The 11,013-nt window shown below is 39.0% G+C and overlaps 1 pseudogene; it reads right to left on the minus strand.

The window, feature by feature from the left end:
- Positions 1-3,948: 3,948 nt before the first annotated feature.
- Positions 3,949-9,784, minus strand: LOC141626528 (7-deoxyloganetin glucosyltransferase-like; annotated as a pseudogene).
- Positions 9,785-11,013: the final 1,229 nt, after the last annotated feature.

The following is an 11,013-nucleotide window of genomic DNA, read 5'->3' on the forward strand; positions in this document are numbered from 1 at the left end:
TACCAATTGTTAGGTTCATATACCTCTTATAAGACATTTCTTATGGTGAACAAATTAATATTTTAATAAAAGTTCATGAAGATCGAGTGCATGCATAACTAATTAAGAGATTAAAGGAAAAAAAATGTTCCTTACATAATATATGGTTCGAAATAAGGGCACAAATAATGACACCTCCTTATTTATTCTTGAGCTTAAAATATGGATGATCCTCCAACCTCAAGTATAGAGATACTCCTTAACAATTGCACCCAAGACTTTCCCTTAAAACTAATATATAAATTAACTAGATTGATATATTAGTAACCCTTAAATGATTCTAATAATATGTATTACTACACTAGTAATAATGTTTATATTATTATTAGAATATATGATGAACAATTTTTAGAGTTTCTAAAACTATTTTGAGAGATTAGAGAGAAAACTACACAATACAATATTGTATATGCATTAGAATGAATGAAAAATAAGAGCCAAGCCCTTATAGAGGAGGGAGGGTGCCGGTTTGTGGAGAGCCAAGAGAGGGCCAATGCATGCCCTTATCTTTTCCTTTTCTTCTTCACAAGAAACTAGATGTAAGGCTACTTACAAATAGGTTATCATTGTGTTTTATTTAACAATTAAATAAAACACCCACTAACCTATAATCCCTCCATTTTTTTAGGTCACTTTGGATAAAATGGACTTCCATTTTATTTTGTCAATTTATCATTTGTCACACAATATGTCACATGTAGCATATAACATGTTATTGATTAATTTAATGCATATTTAACAAATAAATATCATTATATACATTAATTAAACTACATATAACAAATTGTCTAGTAATATATAATTACATGGTATAAAATGGGACATGTTAATATATTTCACAACATTTTGTAATTATAATTAACCATTCATTCTTATCTCAATTGTTTCATAAACAATAATCAATTTTAGTAATAAAATCTATTAATTACTAAAGTGAATCTTATTTAATCAAATTACAATAAGATGCTTATTCTCATTCACAAATATAAATTGTTCAATTTTAAGGAATTGATTAACTTGTATCGATATACAATTAATCAATTTGTCTATTAAGGGAATTGTCCTATAGGTGTGACCTTAAGGGATCAACTAATCACTACCGTCAAACGACAGTAATGTCAAACTCTAGTTAGCCAATCATTACTGATTAATGTTGATCAGTTGACTATATAAATGAATCATCTCTTACGTATTCTTAATTTGAGATTTAAACATGTGATCGCACTATTGTTGAGGACACATACTCCAACACAATCAACCAAGAGCAAGTGGATGAAAGTTAAGAAAGGGCAAGAAGGATTAGAGAGAGCCGTGAGAGGCGAAGAATAAACAAGAGGACATGCGAGCATGGCGGTAGCTCGGGGTCCCAAAACCAATGAAAATGAAGTTGGCACCTCCTCCACATTGAGGACAATGTGGAAAAAAAGTGTGGGGGAGGATTTATCATTTTAAGATATGTACATATTTTCTTTTTGATGCAATGCAATGCAAAAAAAAAAAAAAAACAAAAATCCCAGCTAGGTGAAAAGCTACAAGGGTGGGCGCCTAGGCAAAAATGGGAAGGTGGCCGAGGACGGAATGAAAACCCAAAAAGGCATTCCGGGAAAAATGAAAAATAGAGTTACAAGCCACCATGAGAGGTAAGGAAAAGGCTAAGGTGAAAACCCGAAAGGGCACCTTAGGCAAAATGAGGGATTTTCAACAAAAAAATCAAAAATTTTTGAAAAAGAGAAAAAAAAAATTGAAAAATGAAAAAAATGCAACACCAAAAAGATGGAGGGATAAGTAGAGAGTGATAAGGAGGGTCTTGGAAGGAGGTTAGGTCTAGGATTTAATTTCTTTTGAGTCACAAAAAAAAAAAAAACTTGTCCCAAATGGGTGGATTCTTGATTTGGCTACTTGTGTTGTTGATGCTTGAAGGACTTTGGCCAACCAAGTAGCACAATTCTCATTGTATAGAGTGATAAGGGGGTGTTATAAGTAGTGATGAGTTGTGTTTGGTAGGAGGATTGATGGTTCACTTTGCTAATGCCTTGGGATAAGGCAAGGGTGACCAATACTACTTTCTTGGGAGACATAAGAAGGGAGGATTTGATTGATGAGTCGGAGTTGGTGGTGTGTCGTGTCTTGTGTGAGGGATGATATAAAGAGGGTGAGTGAGAGAAGAGTTTGTGTCAACTTTGAGTCTAGATTTTTCTTTAATTGGTGGATTGTTAATGAGGGAGATATAAGAAGGTAGTCGTGAGGGAAGAGTGGTCAATTACCCTCATGCTCACCTAAAGACTTATGCAAATGCATGTTCCAAATTTTGCTCAGGACGAGCAAAAGTCTAAGTGTGGGGGTATTTGATGGAGTCAATTGTATCGTGTCTAATTGTGTCTATTAGGTTGTTTATTCGAGTTTTGAGGCCAAGTTATGCACTAATCTTGGACATGCACCGGCCTATTCCCCTTCCTTGTAGCTTTGGTCACAATGAGCTTTACCTTGGATTATTCATCTAATAAGACAAATTCAAGCATCCATATCAATGAGTCGAGGTGAAGATTTCGTTTTGCATCAACCAGGATATGAAGCTCACGCTAACCAAGCAATGACAAGTGAAGACGGGAAAGTAAAGGACCAAGATAATGATCAGATTTTGGAGTCAGAGTACTGTCAAAAGCACAGCATGCGCCAATTTGCGCAGCCTGCGCCTCTTCCCGGATCCTGCGCTTTATTAATTAAACACAGGCTTAGGTTAACATTCTGTGTTTGGGCTTTCATGAGACGGTTTAACCTAGAAGGGGGTGAAGCCCTATATATATCTCATGTTTTGAAGACCTAGATTAGCACCTTATGATCGAATAATCTCAAAAACTTGTATGAGAGAAAAACTTGGTATTTTGGAGAAAGTTGTAATCTTTAGTTGGATTTTGATGTCAATCTTTCCATTAACCTTGGATTCATCTATTGTTATGGAAGGCTAGACCTTTTTACTTGGTGTAATTTGGAATCCTCTACTTCCTTTAAGCTTTGTAAGAACTCCTTAATCTTTCTTCAATAATTATTTCATTTCCTTTTGTTTACTTGTTTATGTTAGATGTTTGTGTGTTAGGAGTAATTAAGCTTACATGTTCTTCATCTAACTATTGCAATCTCTAGCCTTGTGTCCACATCTCTAGAAATATATGAAGCAAACTTGTTTTGTTATGAATTTGTTGTAAAGTTTGTAACTTTATGAGCAAGGTTTGAAAGTTAGTCTTGGGTTAGTTGGTTTAAGCTCTCACAATTTAATCCTAGCTCTTTCATTTGGCTTTGTTCTTAATGCTATTTTGTGTGGTTTTCATTTGGGAAAATACATGAGTAGAATTATTTTCTTCTAGCTTAGGAAGGAAACTCTTACCATCTTATGAAAGTAGTATTAGGTAGTTATTGAAGAAAGAAAAGAGGTGTCTTTGTGGCTTAAGGAGTACTGTTTGACCAAGTTACACCAAGTTTTCTCCCTTATATTGAATCTTGCATACTAGTTGTTTGTAGAATTGTCTCAATAAGAAAATCTCCAGTTTTACTCAATTTCCATGTTTGTCTCCAAACCCATGCCTTTTCCATTTATGTTTCCTACTAGTTTATTGTTAATATCCATTGTTTGTGATTTTTTCCATTTGTTAAGTTTAAATTGTCATTAGGGTCTTAATTAGTGGTAGAGTCTTACTTAGTGTCTTAAGTAGTTTACCATTCAAGTTTTAGTTTTTAGATCTTCTTTTGGGTTCGACCCTTACTTATGCTATACTACTATTCTTAATTGCATAGTGTATAGTTGAGTTTGGCTTTATAAATTGTTAATTTCATAGGTAACTCTAGTTATTACGACAACCTAATAAATTCCTATCAAACGCCCTGTCACAAATTGGACATTTTGTTGAGTCCAAACTAAGTTGATTTTGAATTAAGAACATGTCTAACCACTTGTTCCAACTTCATAAACGAGGGTCCATAAGGGTACAATGTTGCCTTTGTTGCCATTTTCTTCAACTGAATTGCCCTTTCCTTCATTCCTTTACCCTTATCTCCTCCAATCACTTCATTCACCAACTCTGCCACTTGATCCCTCTTAACATCGGCATCAATCTCGACCCCAACGCCCCATTTTTTGCAACACAGCCAACAATTGGTTGGCTGATCCGCAAAGAACGGCCAGCAAATCACTAGCACTCCATTGTTTACGCTATCAAGTACTGAGTTCCACCCAGAATGTGTCAGAAACCCGCTTATAGACGAGTGACTCAGAACCGCTTTCTGGTCACACCAACTAGCAAGAAATCCTCTTTCTTCTATAACTTGAAGTGTCTTAAACAAATTCTGGTGGCAAAATAACATCTTCACCAATGAAGAGATCAGGTCTAATTATCCAAACAAAGCTTTGTCCACTATCTGCTAGTCCCCAAGCCATTTCAACGTTATTTTCTGATTCATAACAGTAATGCTACCAAAATTTACGTATATAACCGATTTGGGATCTTTCATATCCAGCCATTCGAGACACTCAGAATCTTCTTTCCATAAGTTGGACCCTATAGAACTTGCTTCTGCTTGATTTAAATGAGCTTCTAGAAGTTGGAGCGAACCAACTGAGCAGACAGTCGAGTGAGCCATTTCGAAAATAGCCTGCACAATGTCGTGCTCGAGTGCATCCAATGTGTGGAAAATTATAGGAGCACCTGAATTGCAAACTTTGTCGACTCTGTGCATTAATATTTTGAGGAGCATGTCGTCTTTGTTTGTCGTCCTAACAAAGCTTGGTAGATCTTTTAAACTTATAACTTCCATGGCTAGTTTCTCATCTATGACTCTTTCTAGGTATCCATTTGTTAGATCGCCAGTGTGGACATGGGCCACGCCAAGGCGCGCGCGGATGGCACTTGAAAAAAGCGTGCATTTGTGGGAGTCGCCACCAATTTTTATGGGAAATTGGAACCGTTCGAATACCTCGTGTCATGTCAATAAACAAAGTAATGACATAGACACTAATAACTCGTTACCCTTAGCATTCCATATCTAGAATGACTCTTGTGGATGCCAATGAACACGAATGTTCACAGAGATCTGGAGTAAGGGGTGAGGGTACGTATTAGGAAGTCCTTTTACTGAACACGTAATCCCGCCCGCCTCGATAGCGGCCTATACTAATGATTAGGGAAATCGTTCGGATTTGATATGTCGTCGATTATATGCATGGAATGCAACATCCACAGATTAATCCTAGCCTGCGAGATTAAACTAGGTCGGTTGACACATAATTTAGCAAACAATTGAGGTTGAATTTGATGTTAGATTAATTACATGTGGAAAAAACAAGGAAATAAATCATACAAGAGCGATAAATAAATAAATTACAATAATTAAAATTACAATGATTACAATGGTTTAATCGATTTACATCAAAAATACACTTAAGACGGAATTTTGAAGATGAAAGTAAAGAAAAAATGAAAGGGTTAGAATTAAAGCGATAAAATAGGTCAGATTAGGGGCGATATTACGATTAATAGTTAATTAAACACGTAATTAGCGACTACGTCAAGGCGAAAACGAGTTCAGGGACAGAAATCATCTCAGAACAGGCGTAACATATGCTGCGTCCCTTGGAAGAGGCGCAGCTCCTCCTGCGTCTGTTTTGGAGTTGAGCTCTGTCTGTGAAGTCAGAACCGCAATCCGTTAATGTTCGTTGGTAAGTTTAAGATTGATTATTGATTGGGAACTCGAGTAAATGTGATTTAGCAGGTTATATACGTTTGTAACCGTCATAAAAGCGATAAGAACGGGTTAAAATGAATTAAAACGAATTAGATTTATTTACGATGTAGGAATTAATTTATTTACTAAAATTAGGTTTAAGACGGTGGAAAACAAACTAAACAAAATATAAAAAGGGTATGTACAAAATACGAATCGCAGAAACTTGATATGGACAAATCGAGTTCCTAAAATCCAGGTTTGATTTAGTGACGAAAACCCGCAAATATCGAATTATAAGGGATTTGGGGCGTTTGGTTCAGGGGCTTTAGGAAAGGGAAAGGGAATTAAAATGGGTGATTCCTTTTGTTGTTGTTTGTTTGACACAAACAAAGGGTAATCCATACCCTCTCTTACCCTCAAAACCATCCACATCCATACCCCCACACCCCCTAGGGTAAGCCCATACCCATACCCTTTCCCTCCTACTCCCTATTTCCACCACTACATCTGTACACCCACCGTGAACTACTATTACCAACACCCACCACACCCTCCCACACCGACACAACCACCACCAGCGACGTCGACGGTCCCTGATAATTCCGGCCCACTCACCGGCGTAGTCATTCGGACCCCACATCCCCAAGCACTAAACACCACACCAACACCTTCAATAACTCTCCCACCCTATCGAAACTCCCTCCCCCGCCGGTAACCTCTCTTTCCGACAGCCCCAACACTGTCGAAGCCTCTGCCAACCACAATAAAACACCAGATCTGGTGTTTACTACGGTGAGGGAGGGAGTTTCATGTGTGGTGGAGGTTGTTTTAGGTTGGTTTCGGGTTTGTGTTAAGGGATGTATGGCGGTGTGATAGGTTGGGGTCGGCAATACGACGGCGAGGCGGCTACTGGGCGACGACGGTGAATTGCCTAATGGTGGTGGTAGAGTAGGATAAGGTGGTTTGTGGTGGTGGTGGTGGATATGGTGGAACTGAATTTCCCTTTCTTGTTTCCAAACAACTAATAACATCTAAGGGTAACCCATACCTTTCCCTTCATTTCTCTTTCTTTTTTCCATTCTCTTTCCCTTTCCAGTACCAAACTTTATAATTAAAAAGGATTATTAAAAGATGATTTATGTACTGAAGGATGAAAGAAAGTAGGAAAATAAGACGAGAAGAACAAAACAATGGAAACCGAGGAGGAAGAAGAAGAGCAGGAGTAGCAAGCAGCCTCTGGAAGAGGCGCATCATATGCTACGACCCTTCAAAGAGGCGGAGCTGCTACTGCTGTGTTTCTTCTCGACGTCTGATATCCACTGCTGTGTAAAACAGTTTTACAAAAGGGTTTTTAAGATCGGTTTTGAATGTATTTTTGACGTGAACCTTACATTAATTGGTACAAAAATAAAAACATAAATTAAAAGTTGGAGTTACACCCTCAAACTTACATGTTTGACGGAATGAGATTAACTAAGTTAACCTTAGTGATTGCTCGACTCGAATGTATGTAGAAAGTGCCCTTGTTAGAGGATTTTAGATTAATTGATTGATGTAAAGTGGTCAAATTGGTCGGTCATGCAACGTGACTGGTACTCAGAATGATCTGAGCTTATGTGGTCTACTGATCAAGCACGTAGGCGTCGAAAGCTTAGAGCAAGGTCTAGAATGCAGAGGGAGAAGAGAAGGGCGGGCACTCGCGTGAAAATTATGGAGACCGGAAGTCTCTATTTATACCAAAAAATGTGAAGAGTTTTGGAATGACCAAACTTTGGAAAGAAATCACGGAAATATTCCGTAAACAGCCAAAGAGGGCTGAAAAAGAGGCGCAGTAGCTGCTGCGGTCTTTCTAAGAGGCGCATCATTTGCTGCGTCATTTCCTTAGAGGTTTCCTCCTCCTGAAGAAAGATTTCCGCGTTTCTGTTATGGAATTGCGGTAGATCTATACTTCCTTATTCCGTAAAATATTATATACGGAAGATATTTTACCAAAAGATATAAAATTTTATTGGGGATTAAATATCTGGAATATTCTAGAACATTCCGACTCGGCATTTTAAACGGTTTCTTAGAAAATAAAGCGGTTTTTGACCCGGACTCCAAATGAACTCTAGTTACTGTCAAAACGACCGTATCGGTGCATAGATGACGACTGATGCGTGTCTAAAATATGATGTTTCACACTTTATTCTACACGCATTTCAGAGCTCAAATGTGCAATATATGCCATTATTTCCCTATTTTCCTCTACTTTTGTGTTTTTGTCTATTATTGCAGAAATATGAAGAATTGAGCGGAAATCGAGCCAAATCCGTCCCTAAGTAATTAACATTGCATTTGACATGAAGTATTGACTCGAGGAATGAGCTTGGTGCGCGTTTCAAGGCCTAAAGATAGCAAAAGCATGGGTGCGTACGAGTTTAACAAGCGAAGAAGTGCTACTCGACATTGCAGCCTGCTTCAGATGGCTATATCTCTAGTTCTAGACCTGATAATCGAGTAATTCCAGTTGGAGGTAAAAGCTTATCCTCTTAGCTTTCCAACGCCGCGTAGAACGCCTGATTTGACCAAGGAACGAAGAAATGGCAGCTGTTTTAAGATCGGTGCGCGCTGCAGAATTCGTCAGAATGCACTACTGTACAGCAACCTTGGTCGATCGACTGATGCTTATGGTCGATCGACCAGAGCACGAGATCAGAAGCTAATGTTCAGTATAGGTTGGTCGATCGACTGATAATTATGGTCGATCGACTGAACAACGGGTCTGACGCAAAACAATAGATCGAGAAACTTGAAGCCCAAAGCTATGTTAGGTTTAGGAATAATGTTACGTACACTTTCTATATAACGTAACCTAGAACATCAAGTCCATCATCTCGGTTTTTAGCGAGTTTTTCATATTCAATTTAGTTTATCAATAATTAGGGTTCGGAGATATTGTGAGCATCAGAATTTTGTTCTTGTTCTTAATCGTTCCTCTGCAATTTCGGTATTTCCTTGTTCTTAATTCAGTTCATCTTTATTGCATTCGTAGAGATAGATTTGCTAGTTAGTTTCCCGAAAGCCGTAATTATCATCTTATGCAATTTCTTTATATCGTTAATTCAAGCATGAATTCCTTAGTCTTAATCTTTAATGTTGTCATAGTTTTCATCATTGCCATGAGTAGCTAAATAGTTCGTGCTAGGATGTAGGGGAATTATAGTGTAGGCGGCAAAATAATGAACACGGACTGAATTCGCATGTCAGTCGATCGACCGCCATACATGGTCGATCGACTGACCACGTGAGGTTTACCTTCGTTTTAATTGTTTTAATTCTTAATTCGACGAATCGAGTGCACACGACTAGTTGAATGTTTAGGATTTGACTGACCCATTAGATCGAGAGATAGGGACAGTTGTTAGATCACCAATTAAAATGACTAAACTATGCTGAGATCGAAAGATAGGTAAAGTTTAGATGATTAGTCACTTTTCAGGACGAGAGTCGTATTAGTGATATTAGGGACTTATAGCGAGATCGAAAGATGCTATTTGTTAAGAGTGGACCGAGAGGACCTCTTTATTTCCGCCTCATGTGTTTTGATTTAGACTGTTTAGTATCTTTGCCGCCGAAACTATAGTGAACCGACCCTCCTAGTACCTTTCTTTATCTGTTTAATCCGTTATTTATTTTATTGTCTTTTATTACTCTTAGCTATAGACCGAATCAATTAAACCCCCACAATCACATTAGACCGATTTAGACAAGCTGAAATTCCCTTCCTCCCCGTGGTTCGACTCGTGCTACCACTAGCTTCTGTTAGTTTAGCTCGGAATTATAAATATTATTTTTGATACTAAACGACGGTATCAAATTTTGGCGCCGTTCTTGGGGAGGTAGCGCTAGTTTTAGTTGTTTTTATTTTGGTCTGTCTTTAGCCTCAAGGGAAGACCGAGTACCTTGAGGCGCTTCTTACCTTCCTATTTAGTGTTGTTTCGATAGGTCCTATAGGTCCTATTAGCAGTACTTCAGGAGGATTCACCATGTTCCGTTCTTGGGAGCAGCAGGTGGAATTTTGTGAGAGATGTGGTGCTGAGGGGCATGATTCTGCTGTATGCCGAGCAACTATGGACCAAGTTTATGCTTACAGGCAATATAAACAAGGTCATTATACGACGCCCCATCCGTACTATCATCAAGGCTTTCAAGAGCCTTCATATTCTTTTGCGCCACCTCCGCAAATCCCTCTTCCCTCTAACGAGATAGCGGATCTCAAAGCTATGATACAAGAGATTTCGGCCAAAACTCGCAAGATGGTTTAAATCAACTCACTCCCGAATGGCCGACCTTTCTTCTCTTCAACACCTGGAGACCGTGCATGCTATACGCGGTCATAATGGGTCGACCCACAAAGGCCTGCTATGGAAAGGGTAAGCCCGGAAATTAATAAAGATGAATTGGGAAGAGAAGAGGCCGAACTCTCGGAGCGAAAGAATAGCGTTAGGAGTAGAATTGCTGCATTTGAAAGTCAATCGACATCGCCTACTGCTGGTATTGTTGATAAAGATGAGACCGAGCAAAAAGAGACTCAAATGCCATAACCCTGAGGAGCGGGTCTACTATTGCCGGGTCCGTCATTGGGCGAAAGAAGGGTCTGAGAAGAAGAAAGAAAAGGCGTCTGTTAATAATGGCAAAATAAAGACGACTAGCGATAAAAATCGATCGATCGCCTATCATGGTCGATCGACCGCCTTGAAAAAACGATGGCGAAGATTAACGGCGAAACTTCAAACAACAGCAGGACCAGTCGATCGACTGACCATCATGGTCGATCGACCAGTCCCCGACTTTCCAGTGCTACCTGTACCTGAAAACCTCGGTCGATCGACTGACCAATCTAGTCGATCGACCGAGGAAGCTGCTGAAGGTGCTCGTTCCGTCCCCAATGCCTAATGACTTGAGAGACCATTTGTTTCGGGGTACGACAACTCCGAAAATATTGAGGCAAGACCCGAGTGCTGATGGGTCGGTCCCCGTTCAAGGTATGACCCCATGTCGGTTAATGGCTCACATTTGAGACGGTCTGAAGAAGAAGGTCGAGCCGCAACAAAGAGAAGGTAGTGGATTTTCAACCTAAATCCACTAATGCCGGTGCGAGAGACTTAGAGGAGAGGGCTAAATTACTTCTTTCAAATTTCCCCATATCCGGAGAGACTAGTGCCGACAAAGGAACAGTATCATTTAATAAGTTTGAAAATGTTATTCGTAGTCCGA

The sequence above is a fragment of the Silene latifolia genome, chromosome Y (genome assembly GCF_048544455.1).
Source record: "Silene latifolia isolate original U9 population chromosome Y, ASM4854445v1, whole genome shotgun sequence".
NCBI classification, from domain to species: domain Eukaryota; kingdom Viridiplantae; phylum Streptophyta; class Magnoliopsida; order Caryophyllales; family Caryophyllaceae; genus Silene; species Silene latifolia.